Source organism: Euprymna scolopes, chromosome 29 (assembly GCF_053919585.1).
Source record: "Euprymna scolopes isolate OS-2025 chromosome 29, ASM5391958v1, whole genome shotgun sequence".
Taxonomy (NCBI): domain Eukaryota; kingdom Metazoa; phylum Mollusca; class Cephalopoda; order Sepiida; family Sepiolidae; genus Euprymna; species Euprymna scolopes.
This window is the reverse complement of record NC_136510.1, coordinates 71,475,393-71,501,472: the sequence shown is the minus strand read 5'-3', so window position 1 is coordinate 71,501,472 and position 26,080 is coordinate 71,475,393. Positions and strand designations below refer to the sequence as shown.

General features: G+C 31.8%; 1 protein-coding gene across 6 annotated transcripts in view; it reads left to right on the top strand.

The window, feature by feature from the left end:
* LOC145252711 (uncharacterized) overlaps positions 1-26,080 on the top strand; it is a 1,486,750-nt gene that overhangs the window by 1,216,990 nt on the left and 243,680 nt on the right. For 4 of the 6 annotated variants that reach the window (XM_080112543.1, XM_080112538.1, XM_080112539.1 and 1 more), the window contains one exon: positions 19,479-19,580. The exons of the other annotated variants lie outside the window; for them this stretch is intronic. The gene's annotated coding sequence lies outside the window, so the exon portion shown is untranslated. The remainder of the gene's footprint in view (positions 1-19,478; positions 19,581-26,080) is intronic. 6 annotated transcript variants of the gene reach the window in all.

The window sequence follows — 26,080 nt, the reverse complement described above, 5'->3', positions numbered from 1 at the left end:
CGTATAAACTGCATGTTTACTGATCCCCCGATAATCGATAACCCAAATTAACGGCGCCATTTGTTTACAAACGAGTAAACAAGATAATTAATTGATTTGCAAAGAGAAAGGTATCGATCCAGGTATTGATCGGGAAAATCGAGAGCTTCCCTCCATTTCCCCTCATTTACCAAAGTGAATATCCGTAGTCTGCTTTTATTGGACCAGCCTTCCATACAACAAAACAAAAACAACCCTAACCCTAACCCTAACCCGACGGACCCTACGCTCGGTGATTTCCTCTGCGCTTTGCACGCTTGTTACAGCTGTGTAACAGTTTTCATAGACGGTTCTAAATATAAAAATTCCTAGTCGACTTACGCTCGTTAACGAAACTTGTTGGATAAACAGTTTCCTCTGTCTCATAAATTACGCAATCTGTTAACAGAAACATTTTAAAGGTCAGTTATTGATGCGTGTAAGCTAATTTTAAAAAAGTGTACCACTGTCGCTTTCGACAAATTGGAGAAATGCAGGATTCTTTGCCGGTGTTTTTGTTTTTGTAGTACAAGCTGTCAAAGAAAGTCGCGACGACACCTCTTATACCCAGGTTTATATTGGACAAATATTCAGGTTGTATGTGAATATGGACATTTTAATTTGGCGGGATTCGCGTTTTTTTTTGTTTTTTTTTTCGACTACTCTTTTTAAGAATCATTTAAGCATTTCGCTTTCATACAATCATAACTGCGATGAGTATTTCCGTTATTTTAGTCCAAATTGACAATTTTTTTCAAATTTTCACCAGCAGTCTTCACTTCTGGCGAGAACTGGCTGATGTAATCAACATATTAATCATAAGTCTGAGTACTTTCCAATCTTTCAGGATTCATCGTCGGGGATAAATTAAATTCCCGCCAGTAGTGAAGACTGTTATTCGGAAGTTGGAAAGGATCGAAAATAGAATTAATAGACAAAAAACGTCTATTTTATTTAATGAAATATGCCATAGAGAAAAACATGCTACCTCGTAAACGCCTTGGGAAAATCAAAGGCTAAAGGAGTAAATGCCGACAAAAAATCTGGCCTGGAGTACCGATAGGCAGATAGTGAAATACTGCAACATCTTTCCGGCAACTCCTGCAGCTGCGCTGGCTCCGATCGTATTGAGTTGCCTTTCCGTTAAACTGCAACGCCGAGAGGGAGACCTTAGTAACTGGATAAACCTAGGTCTTCTTATCAATCGTACAGGCCTTCATCGGGAGAACCAATTCCATCTTTGAACTGTGTAGCAGATGCTGGGGTGCACCAGACTAGATGCAGAATGTCATTTGTCTTATTAGAATGTTGCCATACGAATGTGAATGTAAATAGCTTCCACCTCTTTCCTTCTATGGCTTGTTGCATTTTGCTAAGTTTTTGGTAACTTGTGTCCATTTTCTATCACAATATAATATGAACCCCGAATATTTATTCATTCAGTATTCATAATTTCAACTTGTCATCTGACACGGTGGCTAAACTAATAAAAATCTTTCCAGTCTGTCAAAAGATGAAGATGAGCAAGATTTGACACGACGGTTCAATTCATCGACTCAAAACGTATTCGTTGCTTTCACGCATCATCGCACCGCCATCATACAGAAATAGGATCACAGAAATTTCACGATTAAGTAATGATTAAAATAAGTTTTTACGAGGAATATTCGACGATGCCTGGGATTTGCATCACTTATGTATACCATGTTACTTTCTTTATTTTTACTGGCCCCGTCTTCTGTTTCGCCCCTTATTATAGTCGAAAGAAGTTGAGATGTTGGAAAATTCTATGAATTAGTGCCTTATATAGTTAAGACTTCAGTAACATTAAATACATATACATATCCATGCGCCTATACACATACGCACATGCATATACATAGATTATATATGCATACTTACAGTGCTATTCATGTTTTCATCCTTTTTATGAAAACACCTATGTATATATACAACCACATACTTACCACTCTGTCACACACACATACACACACGCATATATATATGTGTGTGTGTGTGTGTGTGTGTGTGTGTGTGTGTGTGTGTGTGTGTTGCCTGTTCCTTCTTTCATCTGAGATTTTCTAATATCGATTATAGATTCTAATCGAAGACATTCCGATACAAAACCTATTTGAAAACACTATAAAGTACATTGTGGAAAATTTCTTAAAATATCGGTCCAGCCGTTTAGAAGTTCATAGGGAATAAACTCTCGCACACAGACACACACACAGACACACACAAGTTCCTATTATATAATAGTAGATTATAATAAATAGATAATATTGAGAGTTGATTGTTACAGCCTTGTTATAACCCTTGTGTCGCAAAAAAGTAAATAAATATATACGCACTCATATATATATATATATATATATATATATATACATGCATATATGAACCACTTCGACTCATGCCGCAGTTATTTAGAATTTGAGGAAGTTATCTATAGCCTCACTTAAACCAAGAAACAGGGCCTAATTAGAGTTGGGGCCCGTTTTTTTGTGTCATTCTGTAGTAGTAGTAGTAGTAGTAGTAGTAGTAGTAGTAGTAGTAGTAGTAGTAGTAGTAGTCTAAATGCAGTTTTCTTTTTATCTGCAAAACACGAAGGTATTTTTATTACTACAGTTTCAGCTAAAAAGGTTAACAACTAAAATATGGTAAATAAAAATGAATAATTTACTGATAATTTTTATCAAAAAATGAGTATCTTGTCGAATTTTGATCTTTCTTAAAATGTGATGTCAATACAGAATACATTCGTGGAAATATTAAAGGAGAAATGTTGTCATTAAAAGATCTGTATGAAAAGACAGACAAATTATAAAGGTGAACTGGCAATTGAGAGAAGAAGAAGAAGAAGAAGAAGAAGAAGAAGAAGAAGAAGAAGAAGAAGAATGAGGGGGAGGGGGAGACATAAAGAACAGAAGAAGAAAAGTAGGACACAAGAAGAAGAAATATGTAAACGTAAAGAAAAAGAAAGAAGACAAAATAAAAGATGAAAAAGAGGAAAGAAGAAAACATAAAAGAAAAAAAGATATAAGATATGAGAGAAATAAAGACGACCAAAATCAAAATGAGAAAAATGATTGAAAAGGGGAGATAAACCTGAAAACAAGAATAAAAGAAGAAGAAGAAGAAAATCAATCATATTTTTAATGCAATGGAATAGTCAGCGTCGTCATAGAGACAGACGATGTGATGATACGGCGTTCAAAATGGACGGGCCTATCAGAATCACAGGAAGTAAACGGCTAGAGTGTCTTTGAGCGGCGCGTGGGGGAAAGGGTGACGATTGCTTGTGGAAGAATTACCGCTACAAGAAATAATTTTGTCTTCTGCCCTCAATGCATCAGATTGAATAGGACTAGAACGGCTACGAGACAAAACCGGCAATCATTCGACTATTCAGCCACCATTTCTATACGATCTTTAAATTTACCAGCCAGACTTCAAAACCAAAATCTATAAATCGGTTGGATTTGTTTGCTACAAATTGCCAAAATCAGATTAAGAACATCAATAGAAAACGTGAAGATTGAATTTTTTTTATTATTCTTTTATTTGTTTGGTGTGACTCTGCGAGGATCTTCCTTTGAAACTTCTCAATTCAATCCTTCAAAAACATTACGCAAGACCTTTGCAACATCTATTATATATCGAGATATCGTCTCCGTCTGTTTGAAACTGAAACTGTACTGTTATTTCTACTAATGTTTCTGATTTTTGAGATCAGGATTAACAATTCATATTATTTGTATTATTCGGACTATTGTTCTCATTATGAGTGTTATTTTCACCATGTTTCGACCGATGCAACCTTTGACCTACTTCAGATATACCTTGTCGAACTTTGGAATCTTTCTCTCGGTCTCTGGAATCTGCACGAGATTTCGAGCGGAACTCTTTATTTAATCCCCGTTAGTAGCATGTTTTGTTCCGTTAGTCATAACCGGGAAGAATTCGCGATTGTACTCTGAGTGTCATTTGCACTGAGGATTGAACCTTCAATCTCCAGAAAAGTATCATTTACAAATGATTTAACCAAGTGCTTTATCCGTTACGCCACGAGCCTTGAAGAAACGCATAGATTATGCCAGCTGAAACGTTGTATGAATAACACTCAATATGAAAAGAGTAATCCCAATACTGTAAATAATATGAATGACTTCTATTAATGTTTAGCAGTTTTTGTTGTCCGTGGCTTAGGTTACTGTTTACCCGACAACGACCAAGGTTCAATCAGCATCTAAAATATTTTACGTGAATGCTGCAATTCATTTTATACATAAATTTATTAAACAGAAAGGAATGGCTGAAGAGTAAAGCAGAAAGCGAATCTAATTCTTTTAAATGGTGAGTTAATCTCGTGCGTGAGAGAATGAAAAAGAAAACAACAGACAGACATATATATATATATATATATATATATATATATATATATATATATATATATATATATATATATATATATATATAGCTTGTCTCGTTACATCTAATTATATTGTGCGCGGCCATCCCTCGGCCCTTTTACCCGTCCGCTTTTCTTAAAGAAGAGAGAGAATTTTCTCTTTTCCGGAAGTCGTGTGATTTTATCGACTTCCGTTGCTTGGGTCACCTCTGACCTCAATGTGTCATTCAAACGTTTCTATTCAAACTTACAGTTTTGCTTATGTAACAAATGTACTTTTCATTCATTTCGTATGAATCTTATAGTCCTTTCTGTCTATTTCGAAAACATAGATTTTGATATGCAAAACATCACAAATATTCAGGAAGAGAATTAGTGCATTCTTCACATTAAAATATTCAAATGCATTCATTATTAATTTGCTATTTGCTTTATACATGCTGAAACTTATACTTCTTTTGTTTTTCCTTTTTTTATTGGGGTGAGAAAAAAAAACAAAGAAATATATGTGTGTTTATTTAAGATGACACTATATATATATATATATATATATATATATATATATATATATATATATATATATATATATATATTAACTGGCTTCTTCAGTCTTTGACAGACTATGGATACCCACGAAGGGGTGCCTGCACGTGAAATTTTTGTGGCAGGAGGTGCGCAATCTCCAACAACACCTCTCCTGATTCGACATTGTTAAATACCAGTGGCAAGTGAAGTATATGTACATGACGACTGGAAACAAATGCGAAGATAAGCGGAAAGCATATACAGTGCCTGGAATTCCCAAATGGTCACCCATATATATATATATATATATATATATATATATATATATATATATATATATATATATATTGAGCATAATGCAAATAGTATTCCGACGAACAAGGACAAACCAATATATATATATATATATATATATATATATATATATATATATATATATATATATATATATATATATATATATATAAGCTTTGAATAAAAAAAATGTAAAAATAAAAATAAAGAACGCAGTTTAAATTCCCGGAAGGAAAAAAATATATTAACTTTAACCTATCGCAGACTTAGCACCAATATAATCCGACTTCTAAAATGTTTATAATGACAAAAGAGAATTCATTTATATAAGGATGAAAAGAAAAAAGTCTTTACTAAAATTGTTGAATAGAAATAGACTCAGCATTTGCATAAGCCGATTTCGCAAAAGTCTTCATTTTTAAAACAGAATTTAACTACATGAGGATGAAAAGATAAAACCGTAACTAAAATTTTGTAGATAAAAAACGGGGATCATCAGCTGCTTACCATGTACATATATATATATATATATATATATATATATATATATAACTACTTAATTTACTCACATAAAATTAATATACGAAAGTATAAATTTATGCGTAAACTTTAAGTATTTACTTCAAAAGTGCTCAATACGTAGGTAGAGCTAGTTAGTAAGTTATAAAATATATATGGCGATTAAGCTACACTGGATATTCCACGTTTCATCCACTCTAGGACTCTTCAGGCTTATCTATCTAAAATATATATGGCGATTAAGCTACACTGAATATTCCGCGTTTCATCCACTCTAGGACTCTTCAGGCTTATATATATATATATATATATATATATATATATATATATATATATATATATATACATATATATATATATATAAGAGAAAGAAAATTAAAACTGTAAGATGAACTTTTCAATCAAAATTTATTGTTCGACTGAATACTCGAAAACAATTTACAAAGTCATTAGACGGAATTTCAAAGAATGCTATTCTTGTTATTCTTCTCATCAGAGGACCTAAAGAAATCAGTAAATTATTTCTGTAGCAATGCTAGAAATTGCTAGTTAAGGCATTAAGTGAAACCGCAATTGTTTGTAGTTATAAATTGCCAAATAAAAAAGTGAAAAAAGTTGAATATGTAAAAATATATATATATATATATATATATATATATATATATATATATATATAAACAAACCGAGCATAATATATTTCAGCTTGCATGAAAATCCTCTCAAGTTGATCCGAAATTCAAAATAGTTCTTTAGAGAGAATGGAGTCCAAAATAAGTTCAGCGTGACGATGCAAATAATCCGATTGGAAAGCCTTCAAACAGCTAAAATAATATTAAATTGTTTGGGTTTTTTTCGGACAGTGCAGTAGCCCAAAGAGATGTATGTTCCCAGTCAAATGGGACCTAATAGTAAAAAGAGAGAATACCAGTATAAGAACTTTCGTCATCGGCTTAATTAGAAAAAGTAATTTTAGATAGCTTTTTTTAATTCGGTTGGGATTAAATTTTCTATATATAAATACTGTTATTTATATTCATTAAGTACCATTGCGTATATCAGGTAAACACTACATCCCTTTGATTTCATTAATATATATGTGTGTGTGTGTATGTGTGTGTTAGCATTTATATGTTGCAACACATTCCTGAGCATTTTTCGGTCAGCTAGTTACAAGAAAGTAGAGAGCTCTTCAGGCGATATATAATATCACCTGAAAAGATATCTACAGGGTGGTCAAAAAGTCAGGTACATGTTAAAGGTAGAAAAAACAATATGATCCATTATAATCTCTATTCGTTTAATATTATTTCTTGGATGAAATTTTTCCACAACGATGGATTGGTCGCTGTAGCCCAGTTGAATGGCCAGCCAGATCTCCGGATCTTACCCCTCCTGATTTCTGGCTTTGGGGCTATGTAAAGGATAGTGTTTATGGCAAGAAGCCTGATACAATAGCGTCTTTAAACTTATTTATTGAAGAGGAGATTGCGCGGATATCAGCTGACATGATTACACGTGTTACACAATCAGTGGTTAATCGCTTCCAGCGATTGATAGAGAGAAATGGACGACAATTAACAAAATAAACATATTTCATGTTTGTTTCATTTTATATTTCAATGTATGGTACTTAAATATACGTGTATTGCTAATATCGTTTTTCTTTAAAATGTTACCTGACTTTTTGACCACCCTGTAGTTACTTGTAACTGGCAACCACTTGTAACCGAAACATGCTAATGAATGTGTAGTGACATATAAATGCTTATATAAAACAAATAAAAAGTGTATTTTGCCCTACTTCGGTATTAACCTCGTTAAAATTCATAAATTCATAGGTTACTTCAACTCTGAAAATATTAACATTGAAATAATCATATATATATATATATATATATATATATATATATATATATATATATATATATACTAGCAGGCCGTCCGGCATTACTCGGACGTTATATACGCTTAAATATGATATTTTGATTAATGCAAATTTCGTATTTATTATTATATTATTGTTAAGTTTGCAGGTTGAAACAAGTAACGTAGAATGCAATACAAATGACGACTCAACAACAAAGGTAGATCAAATAAGAAGTGTATTAGGAAAAGGTATATTTACAGGATATTTACATAATGGTGTCAAATAAGAGAGTCTTTGCTGGAGAAACATATCTGCTCTCGGTGGCCTTCAGTGGCTTCTGGTGAACACACACGCAGGCTAACTGAGTCTTCCTATTTATGTGTAATTACTATCTACATATGCAAATGAATGTGTGCCACCACAACACCCTCCTCCCAAGCTTTTAAGTCGCACAGATTTCAATATCTTTTTCTCTTGCGATTTAACATTAATGGTTCATTAAACTTTCTTTTTCTACCTGATCTTCGGGGTTCAGATATATATTGAGGCGGTTCCAAATTAAAGGATCCGTATATGATGTCCATGGTTTCTTCCTCTTCGACTGCTGTTGTATAATCACCATCTTGAATGTGGCGTTTTTTTATTTGGTTCAGGTGCCTTTTATGTATATTTTGTGGACCTTTAATCATGTATGTACAATCACCAATGCGTTTATCCACTACTCCACATTCCCAGTAAGAAGTGTTATTCCTGTAGCACTTGAAATATACTCGATCTCCCGAGTTATATTTCTTTCTTATCATGTGTGTAGTGTTTCGGACAATTGCCTGTCTTGGCAATAGTTTATCAAACGCTGATTTCACCTTTCTGGCAAACATTAAATCAGCTGTTGATATGTTTGACGGGGTATTAGGGTGCGGTGTTATCCTATATATTTGCAAAAATTGTTGCAAAGCTTCTTCCGTTGGTATCCCAATAGATTTTTTCCGCTTGAGTCGAACTTCTCTTTAGCGTAAAATCCGTTTTTACGACTATTTCGTTCGTCAAAACTTGTATTCTTAGAAAGGTCAACCGTTGCGTTGTACTTTTTTTTTAGTGAGTTCTTTCCATTTCTTCGTCAAACTGTTATATTTGACGCTCATCCTCGTCGTCACTGTTAAGTTTGCAGGTTGAAACAAGTAACGTAGAAAGCAATACAAATGACGACTCAACAACAAAGGTAGATCAAATAAGAAGTGTATTAGGAAAAGGTATATTTACATGACATGATGTCAAATAAGAGAGTCTTTGCTGGAGAAACATATCTGTTCTCGGCAGCCTTCGGTGGCTTCTGGTGAACACACACTCAGACTAACTGAGTCTTCCTATTTATGTGTAATTACTATCCACATATGCAAATGAATGTGTGCTACCACAACAATTACATTAGACACAATATATAATTATGATTTAAAAAGTTTGTAAAAAATGATTAGTGCGCCACCACCGAGAATCGAAACCAAAGCGTTTAGCTTACGATTTACTTTTTCCTTTGACGTTAATGCCTGAGCTATTAAGACATGCTTTCTGCAAGGCTAAAAATTAAAGCATGAACAAATAGCTATTCCGTTACGCATGTATATTCGTAATTCCCGTCGTTCGGCCGTCACCTAGCAAATTATATTTTATTAATTTTCGCACTTTTGAGCTGATTTTCCCCGGTTAAAACTCAAATATAAAGTTTCGCACGGTTTCGAACACCCTGTATATTAAGTTTCGTGTTTCAGACAAAACACTGACAGAGGAGTTGTGTAGTCAACATTTTTTAAACAAATTATATGCGCATACATAAATATATATACAGAAAGATGTTTGTTTTTACTATAACATTTTTATGCAAATATTACACAAGTATAAATCACGTAGAATACTTGTATGAATATAATACACGTAATAGTTAACTAAAGATTATCATCCCATAAGAAAACGGAAAAAAAAAATAGGGAATTAATTCAAATGAATGATTAAAAGAATATGTAAATTAGCTAGATCTTTTGCTTGTGAATGCAATTCCACGACCCATTGTGCCTAATTTTTTGTTTATTTATGTTTTGTTTGTAAACTTTCAGAGTGAATAAAAAGTATATAACTCAAAGTGTAGTATCTGTTCTGATGCTACACTTAGGTTAATTCGTCCTTGATCAATGGAGGGGAAATCCTCTATACTGAGATAATTATTATTTTTGATCGATACAAGTGCTCTTTTTGCCCTTCTTTTAGGAATGCTGGTTTACCCCCACATGAAAAATGACCTTGTGTCACATTTTGCTTTCGTGGAGAAGCAAATAAATATCGAAAAGAGTTTTTAATATGAATAACAATACAGAAAAAAAAACAAATAATTAGGAATATAGATATATGTGTGTGTGTGTGTGTGTGTGTGTGTGTGTGTGTGTGTGTGTGTGTGTGTGTGTGTGTGTGTGTGTGTGTGTCGGTTTGTATGACGTACATATATGTATATAAAAATAACAGACATCGATTCGCTTTATTTTACATAATTAATTTCTAGTTGACGCACTGTTTTTTGGATCAAAGGTATGTAGAAAGTCTTTAAAACGTACGTTGATTGATTCGAACTTTTAACCAACCTGTGACGTTGAAATTTTAAAGTTATCAGATATTTAATTGGTAGATATTTAATTCTAAATATGTTGAAATGGAGGATATTTTAATTGGAAAATATTTAATTGGTAAATATTTAATTGGAAAATATGTAATTGGTAAATATTTAATTGAAATATATGTAATTGAACAAAACTGAATCTGATACAGAATACTCGAATAATGAACGTATCTTTTTCGCGTTTTGCCAATAACCCGATATTATCAATTTTATTCTTGTTTTTTATATATTGTTATTATTAACGTTTTAGGATTGAGCCCAAGGATATACATAGTATTAGTTTTCCTGGGGAGAGGTAAAATGATATGTTTGTTATTGTATTTACTCGTGTCTGTCTGGAAAAACAATGGATACCGTCTCGACAATGTGTGTGTTTTGTGTGTGTGTGTGTGTGTGTGTGTGTGTGTGTGTGTGTGTGTGTGTGTGTGTGTGTGTGTTTATTTTGTTTTTTTTTTTTACATGGAGATCACCACTTATCAAGGCCCAGTGTTTATCGTGAAAGATTGGCGAGGGGGGACCAGAGATTGAAGCTCAGACGAGCACTTGCCATGGAAATAACGATAAAACAAAGATAGGCTCGACGCGTCTCTTCTGTGAGAGAGAGGTAGCAGGGGGGGAAGGGCATTCCCCACTAAGCCACAAAGTCTATTTTGTACTATGTCAAGGAAGAATAAACTGTTTTTAGCAGCTCTTGCCCAGATGTGGCAGCAGTACTCCATCCTTGGACGTAATTGGCTTTTATATAGATAGAGAATTGCATCAGTAGTAAGATATCTTCTGGAGCGGTAGAAGGATCCCACCATCCTTGGACGTACTTGGCTTTTATATAGATAGAGAATTGCATCAGTAGTGAGATATCTTCTGGAGCGGTAGAAGGATCCCACCATCCTTGGACGTACTTGGCTTTTATATAGATAGAGAATTGCATCGGTAGTGAGATATCTTCTGAGGCGATAGAAGGATCCTACCATTTTCCCAGCGACCTTGGCTATAGAATTCATTTACGTGTTCCATTTCGCGTTTTGTCAATAACCCGATAGTATCAATTTTATTCTTGTTTTACGCTCATCTGTATGATATTAACGGATATATACTCAAAAACCAAAACAATGAAAAAAATATGCTGTTGTCACAGCCCTGCTGATAATCTAGAATACGCATGTGTCGTTATCGCAAAACCAGGTTCCATTCGTCTTGCGGGCTCTGACGTGTGTGTGTGTTTAGGAGTTTAGCAGTAAATATTCACTCACTCCTCGCTGCAGCAAGGTGAGACATTTGGTATGCAATCATTTACCGATCTATCTGATAAGTAGGGATGTGACAACAGAATATTCTTTTCATTCTTTTGACTCTCGAGTATATATCCGACACAGACACAGTCAATCAACCGAGAACCACATCCGTCTATATAACAACGTATGATATTAACGGATATATATTCAAGAGTCAAAACAATGAAAAGACTATGCTATTGTCACAGCCCTACTGATAATCTCGAATACTCATGTGCCGGTACGTAAACCCAGGTTCCATTCGTCTGCTGATATATTCCCCCGAGCTCTGACGTTTATTTCAAATAGAAGAATATTCACAACATTAGAGAGACAGGTTACTTTTGTAGGTGTAAGAGATAGAGAAAGACAGACATAAAGATAGACGGGTAGCTCGTTTCGCTTCACCCAGCCACATTGTGAATATTGGGGACAACACCTAGACACGTTTTTTCTCCTTGAAGTCTGGCCAGCTAAAGAGATTGAAAATCTCTGACCGTACGTCACGTAGTTTCATTGACTTCCGTTTAGAATCACCTGTAACATTGAAGGTGTCACCTAAACATTTCCAACCAATATCGTCCTCGTTATTTAAATATTATGTCAGTTTGATAGGAGGAGTAAACTACCATGCGGAACAACTCTGGAAAGTTTAGAAATAGCTGTGGACGGACTTCTCCTGTACGAGCATCTAAGAAAATTATAAACTAATTTTATCTGTAAAGGAGGAGATAATGCCTTGGAAGGTGGTCTCTTATAGCTGAAAAAAAAACATGCCGTATTCAGGCATAAGAGTCTATCGCCCGAGCAAGAGGTGTCACGCAATCTCAAACTTCACTTCCCCTGAGTTGGCTAGGAGTATCAGAATTTCGACAGCAATAATTAAGCAGAGAAAGACGGATGCTATTTCTGAGTGTCTCTTTTCTCATGCTAATTATTCTACTAAGGCTTGGGTGTCTAGTTTAACTTTCTATTTCGTCTATAGTTATGAGATAGATCAATTCATTTTCCCTAGTGTTATAAGAGAACGTGGTTTTAGAGCTTCTGTGTAACTTCAATCCAATGAGAACCGGTTTTAAACGTGACACAATCATTTAGTAAAATGTTTCAATGTTTGCATAAATAGTTGTTGTTTTTTTTAATTTTTTGGTAAAGTGTTAGAAATAAACAAAGCAGAAATACAACCGAACAAAATTACATTCGATGGAAAAGACACAAATAAAACTTGAAGCAAGTTTTTTGTAATCTTGACAATGTGCTAGGAGAAGAGTGTAGTATATATTTTTGATACTTTAATTCATATTTTCTCTCGACCTCCAGAAGGGTGTAACTTTACAAGTGAATTTTGTTAAATACTTTATGTAGTCACGGATCCTTGCTGACTGAGGAAGGTCGGAGGTTACATCGACCGAAAAGTTGTGAAAATAACACACAAAATGAGAGCAGTAGCCCGAAGAATCCAAATAATGCAAATAATTCATCCATATTTCCTTTATCAGCGAATGAAAAATCCAGTTTTTACTTCTGTTCCTGCCTACAGTGGCCATCTTTGTAAACTGAATTTTTCTCCCATTAAATTACAAGTGTGTCTAACTCGGCCCTCGTGGCGAGGTAAGTCAATAGCAACAAGTTTTAACATGGCCATTTTTTTCCATCGGTAGATTTACGCCGCCATGAGCTGATAGTGATTTAATATACTGATTCGTTATTAATTACGTAGAACAGTTTTCATACCAGTTTCCCCCTCCATCACTACCATACCCTCTTTTGTCAGGACTAAGTATGGTCCCACTCGGTCCTAGGAAATGCATCATCCCAGGTATTACTTCCTATTTTGTGGGAGTGATTTTGCTAGTCGCTTGGGGTGTCGTACCTGGGGATTAATGACTGATCTGTTTGTATGTAAATGCCGAGCTGTGTGCGAAGAAAAAGACTATAAAGAGCGTGTGTACAAACCGGCGATCACATTCAGCACATTCCAGAGTACTTTCGAAACGGAGTTCGAGAGGATAGGCGTCAGAGAAAACGCGCACGTTCGGAATCACGAAAGTACTCGGAAAATAAATGTCGTTGTTAAAGATAAAAAGGAGTTGCGTTATTATTTCTTGCGACGTTGACTGCATAAAACGTATGAGTTCCTTTTTCTTTTACATAGGCATCACCACTTATCAAGGCCTTGAGGCCATTCGATGATACGGGTTAAAGAGTGTACATTGGACAATATAGTAATCGTTAGTAAGTGAAATTTGGTAAATTTGTTAACTTATATGGTATGGCTATTCAAAAACTTGTTTACGTTAGACTTGAAGACAACCATATTGTAATCAGCTGGAAAGCAGGAAAACGTGTGTTTTTTACTCAGCAGAGTTCTCTCATTTCTTACATACGCCAATGTTAGCGTTGCTAATTATTCCAATAGCATAGGAATTGTTCTGAACAATCAGTCTCTTCTTTGTAAGACTGAGATATGCTCTGGTGCGGTCCTAGGCATTACCTCCAATTAAGCTAGAATTGATTTACTGCCGATCATCTAACGCATCATCTAACGCATCATCTAACGCACCTCTACCGGCGAATAACAACAGTTTATGGCTACTTTTGTGCCTAACGTCACAATCACGGCACAATCATATTGACACGCCGGTTCGCGCCAAATAACCGAAGATAAGCAACGTTAAGCCTTGCCAGTACCAGAGGGGTGACCGTTTGGGAAGGCGAGGTGCTATATGTACTGCGAGATAAAATGCCAGGTTGAGAAACTGGTGCGGTCTATCTTTCTTTTGAGTGTAGATTGGACTCTCTTAAGCCATGGCAGGCAACCCATCTAGTAATGCCATCACGATAAAAAATACCCTTTATAGCCCTGGCGAAGCATCAAGTATTCAGCTACTGACAAGATATGAATTGCACTAAAAACTCGTATAGCGAGTTCAATCTCGGTTTGCCGCGCGCCTTACTAAAGTAAGAAGAAAATGAACACCCAGTCGGGGTACGCCTTGTTAATTATGCAACATTTAATGAGCTGTCCCAACCCACCAACCCTTCTTTCTCAAAGTAATGTTGTAGCGTTACACACTAAAGTTTACGCACGTAGGCCCAACACGTTGTAGCAGAGTACGTTGCAAGAAACATAAAACTCAACTCCTTTTTTTTGTAACAACGATATTTATTTCCTCATTCTCCCGCCACGCATCACTTCTCCTCACGGCTGTGACGCCACCCACGTCTTTAATGTAATCCCTAAGGTGCTCTCGATCGTGTTCCTCAACGTTCACCTGAATGTGCTCCTGTCTAGTGCATGTGTTCTTTTTTATGATCTTTTTCTTTATCCTTACAGTGACGTCATTTCGTATGCGCTCTGTTACAATGTATTGTCTTTCTCCTTCCCATATATTACTTTTTTTAAGCGGAGTTGATTTTTTTTTTTTTTTGTCAATTGCCTGAGGAGCTCTTAGACGATAACAACATCGGGTCCGTTCATGACCATTTGTGTAACTAACTAGAGTGCCCTCTCGGGGAGGCTGGTTCCTCCTACCTTCAGGCCTCGAGTCGCATTTAGCTACTGTGAAAGTCAAGCACCAACACCTCGTAATTGATCGTTATCTTACAAATAAATGAATAAAAGTTTCGTTTTATTCATTATAATTTCTTTTTTTGTTTTGTTTTGTTTATTTTTGTGTGTCTGCTGCTGCTGCTGCTGCTGCTGTTGTTGTTGTTGTTGTTGTTGTTGTTGTTGTTGTTGTTGTTGTTGTTGTTGTTGTTGTTGTTGTTGTTGTTGTTGTTGTTGTTGTTGTTGTTGTTGTTGTTGTTGTTGTTGTTGTTGTTGTTGTTGTTGTTGTTGTTGTTGTTGTTGTTGTTGTTGTTGTTGTTGTTGTTGTTGTTGTTGTTGTTGTTGTTGTTGTTGTTGTTGTTGTTTGCTGACTTTTATTTATTTATTTTTTCATTATCATTATTTTAATTTACGGTCTACATTTTGTTACCAACGTATATTTTGAATTTCATCTCCCTCCCCCTCCTCCCCCCGTATACTGACTTGAATGGTCAGAGGTTATTTCGGAAAGATTTAATGCTAGACTGAATTCCGCAATCTACACATTCTGGTCTTTGTTCGCGACGCACTGCTTAGAGATTTAACTAAAGGACGATTTATCATATCAAGACAAAATTCCTAGCCATCCACTTTATTTTTATGCAAGCGAAGAAAACCGGCGTTGCCCGAGAGCAATAAATTCTGACTGAAACATGTTCGGTGATTCGTTATCGCGTTATAGTCCACAAATCAAACAGAGAGACGATTGTTCATTGAAAATTCACAAAGACAAGATATAGAAATAGTTTCGTCAGTGTTCAGAACATACTAATGATTCCTTTAACACTGAATGTGTACGCCTGTTTAAGGTCACGGCAATATTTTATAATTTTACTAGAAAAATACTGGTCGCAGGACGAGTAAAATTAATTCTCCCAACAGAACATTTTTTTCTGAAGATTTTAGATGAGGATGGCTTATTTGGAGTATTTGGATTCTTCAGACTACTGTTCCAATTGTGTGTGTTATTTTCATAACATTTCGGTCGATGTATCCTCTAACCTTCAGCCAGCAAGGATACATGGCGTAATGAATAAAGTATTTAATAAATTTCAGTTACAAAGTTATGCTCTTGTGGAGATCGAAGATTCAATCCTCAATGCGGGTGACACTCAAAATAAAATTGCGAAGTTTCTCGAGTTGAACAAAAAGATTCCCGAGTTCGATAAGATACACCTGAAGAAGGTCGGAGGTTGCATCAACCGAATAATCCAAATAATGCAAAGTATATTTCTTTAATTTTATTTCTCTTATGTCTACCAGTCTTTAATTTTACAACACTGGATCATCAAATTATATGAAGTGATTTTGTGTAATTTGTAATTACTTGAACAAGTAATGAAAGATGTATGGAATTGTTTGGATATATAAAGTTGCATCTACGATTTTGCGCTCAGTCTGAGAGGATAACATACAACACGACTGTGGAAGAAACGCTATGATTTTCAAAGATGAAGAACAAAAATAATATTAGTTTTTTCTTCTCGTTTTTTATTCATTTTTTTTTTTTTCACTCAACAAAGCATATTGTCATTTGGCTGTAAGAGGCTACTATTTGGGCCGATGTGTACGGGGGACTGTGAGGAGATGAACGAAATGTCTATTCACATTACGTTTAAACTTTTGTGTGTCAGTACAATCAGGGATGCAGGAAACGGGGAAGAGGTTCTAAAATCTAGTAGTCTGAGGAAAGAAACTATTGGAGTAAAAGATTTTCCGACATCAAGGGACCACCCACGGTGAAGACGAGGGAATGTTAATGCTAAACATGCTTGTGCATCGAAGGTGAACAAGTGCAGTGAGTTCATTAAAACACATCACCTTTATGTCTCCTTACGAAAATTAAAATCAACATATAATGATACTAAACCTTGTATCTAGAATTCTTATTTAAATTTTCATTAATTTCGGACGAATCAGATTATTCTATTAGCATTGGTTTCCTCGATATCTTTCTGGCTAGAATCCTTTCTATAAAAATGGCAGTCATCTACAGAAGGAACCACATGAAGGTTGCCAACATCGTAAATGAACATGTTTCTGTGCAACAAAATGGATTGGAACTTGACACATACAAATTGTCAGTTCGTGTTGTTAACAACTTAGCTACCGGCACCTCCCCCTAATTTTGGTCAAAATTCATCACATGATTTTTCTTCTAGAAAGGATTAAAATTAAAGGCTTAAGGGGTCTTAAGAACAAAAAATAAATAAATTACAAAAATCTTATTTAATTAGTGGTTAACGTTTATGGAGCAAATGCAATCCAAATCTGATATCTCGTATGAGCAAATATATATTTATAAGTCTAACTGTGTTATTGTTTTTAAAGTTTTGATATCCCTATACCCTTAGCTGATAAGGTAACAAGAGAGATAAATATTTCGGTTTCGATTCTAGCTGATTGCATCAGTGTTATTTTATTAACGTTTGAAATCATTACTTTTGTGTACAATATAAAAATAAATATGAAATTTGCATGAATTAAAATATTATATTGAAATTTATTTTACGATCGGGTAACGTCGGATGGTCAGCTAGTTAATTAACGAATAGTTTCCAAATCTTAATTTATTCAGAAAGGATTTAAATGGGGCATAAATATAGTAGAATCACCATTGAAAACATCATACTTATAAAAGATGAATTAAACAGGCTTCTCTTAATTTAAATTGCTTGTAAAGTGCACTTCACTTAATGCTTAATTTTAAACATTTTCTAGAGTCTAAATCGTGTAATGGGTTTTGATTAGAATCGTCATAAAGATTTTAGGAATATAAAGTTTAGTAGTTTTATATTTTACTTTTAATCTTAGTAAGTAGACATTGAAATGATGTAAATGTTTTTGTTCAGAGAATAAATTACACGTTTAATAAGGTGCGTACCTTTTCTAATAAATATATATATATATATACAGGGTGGGCCAAAATAAGGGTCCTATCTTTAAATATAATCATATATATATAGAACCCTTATTTTGGCCCACCCTGTATATACACACTTAATATTAATATTATACATGCAATTGTTATCCATAATGTAAATACATAAGCAAAGAATATATGTATATATCTTTATATATATATATATATATATATATATATATATATATATATATATATATATAAAGAGAGAGAGAGAGAAATAGATATATAAATAGATAGATTGATTTATTAATTGATAGATATAGATATGTATATGCATATATTAGTACACGTCCATAGAATGTTTTGTGACTATTCAGTTATAAGGAAGACAATCTTCCTAAACTCCCAGGGAGAGAAACTCGTACTGAATATAATTACTACTAGAAAAATAGCAAAAATACCTTTTATATATATATATATATATATATATATATATATATATATATATATATATATGTATATATATATATACAAACTTCTTGTTCGTAGAATACTGTTATGGCCTCTGATTAAGACAAGTCTGCTTAAACGACTTTATATGTATCTAAATTTACTTTCATTTAAATGCTATTCCCGGTGGCCGGGAGGAAAAACACTAGCACTTTGTTGGCTTATTTTGATTGAGTTAGAATCTCCTGATCAGCAGTAATTATCATTTCCTGAACAGATAATTGCCAAAGCATGAAACACTGGTACTTGTTTGTATAAAAATTCTTGATATTTATAGAAAAAAATATTATAATTATAACCTCATTAAAAAGATGAAAGTAGAGCCCTATTTAGTGAATTGAGAAAAAGCCGTCAATGAGCATACATGCATCATTCCAAAGTTCTTGCTTATATAATACTTTCATGACTGTAAATTATGACAAGCCCGCTTACACGGCTGGTGATTGCATACGAAACTATAGTGTTTGTATGCATAAAGATTATTAATATTTACTAATATATATATATATATATATATATATATATATAAATATATAAAAATATAAATATATATAAATATATATATATAAAAATATATATATATAAATATATATATATATAAATATATATATAAATATAATATATATATAAATATATATATAAATATTAATATATATATAAATATATATATAAATATAAATATATATATATGTATATATATATATATATATATATATATATATATATATATATATATATACCTACTGGCACTTGTTTCACAGTAATACAATATTCCGTAAATAAACATTAGTTAAAAGATATAGCATGTTTTCTTGTCTGCAATGCTTCTGGTTTACAATTATGAATATTACAAAACTGTTCGATTACCTGTAAATATGTTTGCATGTCTTCATTTTAATTTGTTTATGAATGGTTTTAAATTCGATTTTTTCTTGTCTATTTTCAGGTAAGTAAGCCGGTCTCTAGAGACACTATAGAGCGCCAAGGTAGCAGTTGCTTCCATCACTTAACCCGGATTTAAGTGTATAGCAGCACATTTGCATGAAAGGTAGGATGCTTTCTCTAAGCCTCATTTCTTTCTCTAACGAATCCTGTCTTCACTTTCAGATATTAACATACTTTCATTTTTATGTTCACTATAAAACTTGAGGGTTGATATTCCATTCCAATTTCCCAGGTCTCGCTTTTTTAATCTATGTTGATGTATTCTCACCATTCAAAGTCCACCTTCCTAGATAATCTTTAATCGAATGCAGCTTCCACCGCAGCATCCAGGTGAAACCTGAACCTGAAATATGCGGTCTTCAATGTTCCTTTGAATGAAGTCTGGTTCTGAGCACAACAGAAAACTTTATTATGTTGAATATCCGGGCCAGGTTTACCGGAAATGTTACCAGGGCGTAATAAAACGAACTTGACACAGACACGCACTTGGCCGAAAGAAACAAAACATAGTTTATTATTTTTTTGACGAGGAATAACCAATGACCCTCATTAAAGACAGAGAAAATCTTAATCTTGACCCAATCAGGAATGCCCTTCTTTGAGAAGCTGTATTTTCCCCACATTAAAACCCCACTTTGTGTCGAACTTTTCTCTTGTGGATGGGGGCAATAATAGGTCATTGAAAAGCTGATAAAATGGCCTCCAGTTTTTTGAGCTACCACGTTATAACTACCACGCATCACTACCAACGCATTATAACCATTTTCGTCACGAGCAATTATCCGCATGGATTAAATCCATCAGTCATATGAGATATCTGGAACAGGGAAATTGCGAGAAGCTTAAAGCAGCAAACTCCAATGTTTTAAATCCGGGCTGGATGTACCGAAAATGTCACATGAAAGAAATAAAACGAACTTGACACAGACAGACGCTTGGTAGGAAGAAATAAAACATGGTCGATTATCATAAATAAAATAAATGTCGATTGATTCAGAATCACTCGCATGCTAGCCGCAAACATAAATAGCCTGGAGGTTTGATTACATTGAGAGCAAAACCGAAATCCGAGAATGGGCGTTTGAAGGTGGATGAGTGGTTTCACAAATTATTATATAAACTAAGCTCTTCCCCATTGTCGCAATGTTTCATCCTGTACCTATATTACAAGTACTTTAATGGAATGCGCTTTGATTGATTCATAGCACGTGTGCCCCTGAACGTACATACTCTCGACTAACCTGACAGAAAGCAAAATCCCATCTATTTACTATTGAGAACCCTAGATGCCAGTAAGCCTTCTACTCTAATAGTTTCTTCCTTCGAATTGTTAGACTTTTGAATTCGCTTCCTGTTTCCGAATTCATTGAGTGTACAAACCTGCAAAAGTTGAAAGTTTATATCGCTGCTCAACTTCCTACAGTCCCCTATTAGACACGATCCCAAATAGTAGCTCCTTACGTATAAGTGGCAATATACCTTGTTTGGGATGAAAAAGAGTTTTAAAAAAATGAAATTAGTCAACAGGCGATCAAGTCCAAGAAAATCGTCCTTCTTACTCACTCGCCTCCATTCGTTCACCGACACCGAAAATAAATCTGATATCATTATATTTTTATACATCAGTGTTGGTCGGCATTATCCGGAGCAAAAATACAACAGCAAAACTAATTTTGGCAACTCTTCTATTTTCTATGAGAAAAACGAGACGGATTTGTGGAATCTCATGAACGATAAAGAAAACATGTGTGTATAAAAGACAGAGATTCGTTCGTGCTAGATTAATCCTTTTTTTATTTTTTTATTCTCCTCTTCTTTCCCATCGAACCTTAGAAAACTCTGAGTTTGACGAGTGCCCTGAAATCTTCCGTATGAAACTGCCTCCCATTAGATTGCGTGCAAATTAGAAAGAAAAGAAAACCTTTAGTTTTCGTAGGTGATGTGCATCTAGTAGAGAACCCGCCCATAATATCCTATTTTTCCTCACATTTTTTCTTATTATCCTTAACCTTAATGGAAGCACTAGTGGCTGTACTGATCGTGTCAACCTTGTGAAACCCCAATCTCTCTTTTCGACCCCTTTTTTGCGAGCGATTGGACTGAAGTTCTGAACAATAAACAAGTTTTAATCTTAACACTCAATGCCATTTTGTATAATCGACGGAAGTGTATGCTTCAAGATAAATAATATATAGTCATTGATCTTACCAAGATGAGGACAACAATAAGAAACATGGAAATTGTATAAATAACAATAAGATATTTCCGAAATATCGTAAAATATTAACATTATTGACATTAAAAATATTAACATTATTGATATTAAATATATAAACATTATTGGCATTAAATATATCAACATTATTGGCATTAAATATATTAACATTATTGACATTAAATATATTAACATTATTGACATTAAATATATTAACATTATTGACATTAAATATATTAACATTATTGACATTAAATATATTAACATTATTGACATTAAAAATATTAACATTTTGACATTAAAAATATTAACATTATTAACATTAAATATATTAACATTATTGACATTACATTTATTAAAATTATTGACATTAAATTTATTAAAATTATTGACATTAAAAATATTAACATTATTGACATTAAATATATTAACATTTTTGACATTAAATATATTAACATTATTGATATTAAATATATTAACATTATTGACATTAAAAGTATTAAAATTATTGACATTAAATTATTAACATTATTGACATTAAATATATTACCATTATTGACATTAAATATATTACCATTATTGACATTAAATATATTAACGTTATTGACATTCAATATATTAACATTATTGACATTAAAAATATTAACATTATTGACATTAAATATTGACATTAAAATAATAACATAATTGACATTATATATATTAACATTATTGCCATTAAATATATTAACATTATTGGCATTAATTAAATTATTATTATTGACATTAAATTTATTAACATTATTTACATTTAATATATTAACGTTATTGACATTAAATATATTCACATTATTGACAATAAATATATTAGCATTATTGATATTAAAAATATTAACATTATTGACATAAAATATATAAACATTATTGACATTAAAAATATTAACATAATTGACATTAAATATATTAACATTATTGACATTAAAAATATTAACATTATTGACATTAAAAATATTCACATTATTGACATCAAAAATATTAAATTTTATTGACATTAAATATGTTAACATTATTGACATTTAATATATTGACATTAAAATATTAACATTATTGAAATTAAATATATTAACATTATTGGCATTAGAAATATTCACAATATTGACATTAAATATATTAGCATTTACTATTGGCATGAAATACATTCGCATTATCGACATTAAATATATGGGTATTTATGAAGTCTGGTAGCAACGCAGAAAAACCTAAATTGTGAAAGAAGGGATTAACACCCGAAGACAATACTTGGGTAATGAATTTTTAGAAAATGTATTTATTTTTCAAAAGATGTTTCACATAATAAATGAGTAAATTACTAATAAATATTAGTCAAATATCCCGGATGGTGAAACATAACATTTTACATAGTAAAATATCCGTGAAACATTTTGCATAGTAAAATATCTATGACACATTTTACATGGTTAAATATCTATGAAACATTTTACATAGTAAAATATCTATGAAACATTTTACATAGTAAAATATCTATGAAATATTTTACATAGTAAAATATATATGAAACAGTTTACATAGTAAAATATATATGAAACATTTTACATAGTAAAATATATGTAAAACATTTTACATAGTAAAATAGCCATGAAATATTTTACATAGTACAATATACATCAAACATTTTACACAGTAAAATATCTATGAAACATTTTACATAGTAAAATATCTATGAAATATTTTACATAGTAAAATATTCGTGAAACATTCCACATAGAAAATATCCGGGAAACATTTTACATAGTAAAATATCCATGAAACATTTTACATTGTAAAATATCTATGAAACATTTTACATAGTAAAATATTCGTGAAACGTTTTGCATAGTAAAATATCTATGAAATATTTTACATAGTAAAATATCTATAATACATTTTACATAGTAAATATCCATGAAACCTTTTACATAGTAAATATCCATGAAACATTTTACATAGTAAAATATCCCCGAAACATTTTACAAAGTAAAATATCTATAAAAAATTTTACATAGTAAAATATCTATGAAAAATTTTACATAGTAAAATATCCATGAAAGATTTTACATAGTAATATATCCATGCAACATTTTACATGATAAAATATACATCCAACATTTTACAAAGTAAAATATCCATGAAACAATTTGCATAGTAAAATATCTAAGAAACATTTTACATAGTAAAATATCTATGAAACATTTTACATGGTAAAACATACGTGAAACCTTTTACAGAGTAAAATATACATCAAATATTTTACATAGTAAAATATACATCAAACATTTTACATAGTAAATATCTATTAAATATTTTACATAGTAAATATCTATGAAATATTTTAAATAGTAAAATATCTATGAAACATTTTACATAGTAAATGTCCATGAAACATTTTACATAGTAAAATACACATGAAACATTTTACATAGTAAAATATACATGAACCACTTTACATAGTAAAATATCTATGAAACATTTTACATAGTAAAATACACATGAAACATTTTAAATAGTAAAATATACATGAACCATTTTACATAGTAAAATATCTATGAAACATTTTACGTAGTAAAATATCTATGAAACATTTTACATAGTAAAATATCTATGAAACAATTTACATAGTAAAATATCTATGAAACAGTTTACATAGTAAAATGTCTATGAAACATTTTACATAGTAAAATATCCATGAAACATTTTAGATAGTAAAATATCCATGAAATATTTTACATGGTAAAATATCTATGAAACATTTTACATGGTAAAATATCTATGAAACATTTTACATGGTAAAATATCTATGAAACATTTTACATAGGACAATATCCATGAAACATTTTTCATTGTAAAATATCCATGAAACAGTTTACATAGTAAAATATCCATGAAACATTTTACATAGTAAAATATCCATTAAACATTTTACATAGTAAAATATCCATTAAGCATTTTACATAGTAAAATATCTATGAAACATTTTACATAGTAAATATCTATGACACACTTTACATAGTAAATACCTATGAAACATTTTACATAGTACAACATCTATGAAATATTTTACATAGTAAAATATCCATGAAAGATTTTACATAGAAAATATCCGGGAAACATTTTACATAGTAAAATATATATCAAACATTTTACATAAACAAATATATATGAAACATTTTACATTGTAAAATATCCATGAAACATTTTACATAGTAAAATATCCCCAAAATATTTTACATAGTAAAATATCTATGAAAGCTTTTACATGGGAAAATATCCGTGAAACGTTTTACATAGTAAAATATCTATGAAACATTTTCCATAGTAAAATATTTGTGACACATTTACATAGTAAAATATCTATAAAACATTTTGCATAGTAAAATATCCATGAAAAATTTTACATAGTACATATCCCCGAAACATTTTACATAGTAAAATATCTATGAAACATTTCACATAGTAAAATATCTATGAAACATTTTACATAGTAAAATATCTATGAAACATTTTACATAGTAATATATCTATGAAACATTTTACATAGTAAAATATCCGTGAAACAATTTACATAGTAAAATATCCATGAAAGTTTACAGAGTAAAATATCCATGAAGCATTTTACATAGTAAAATATACATCAAACATTTTACACAGTAAAATATCCATGAAACAATTTACATAGCAAAATACCTATGAAACATTTTACATAGTAAAATATCTATGAAACATTTCACATGGTAAAATATACATCAAATATTTTACATAGTAAAATATCTATGAAACATATTACATAGTAAAATATACATCAAACATTTTACATAGTAAAATATACATCAAACATTTTACATAGAAAAATATACATCAAACATTTTACATAGTAAAATATACATCAAATATTTTACATACCAAATATATATGAAACATTTTACATAGGAAATATCTATGACAGATTTTACATAGGAAATATCCATGAAACATTTTACATAGTAAATATCCATGAAACATTTTACATAGTGAAATATTAATGAAACATTTTACATAGTGAAATATCCATGAAACATTTTACATAGTAAAATATCCATGAAACATTTTACATAGTGAAATATCCATGAAACATTTTACATAGTAAGATATCTATGAAACATTCTACATAGTAAAATATCTATGAAACATTTTACATAGTAAAATATCTATGAAACATTTTACATAGTAAAATATCCATGAAACAGTTTACATAGTAAAATATCCATGAACCATTTTACATAGTAAAATATCTATGAAACATTTTACATAGTAAAATATATATAGAACATTTTACATAGTAAAATATATATGAAACAATTTACATCGTAAAATAT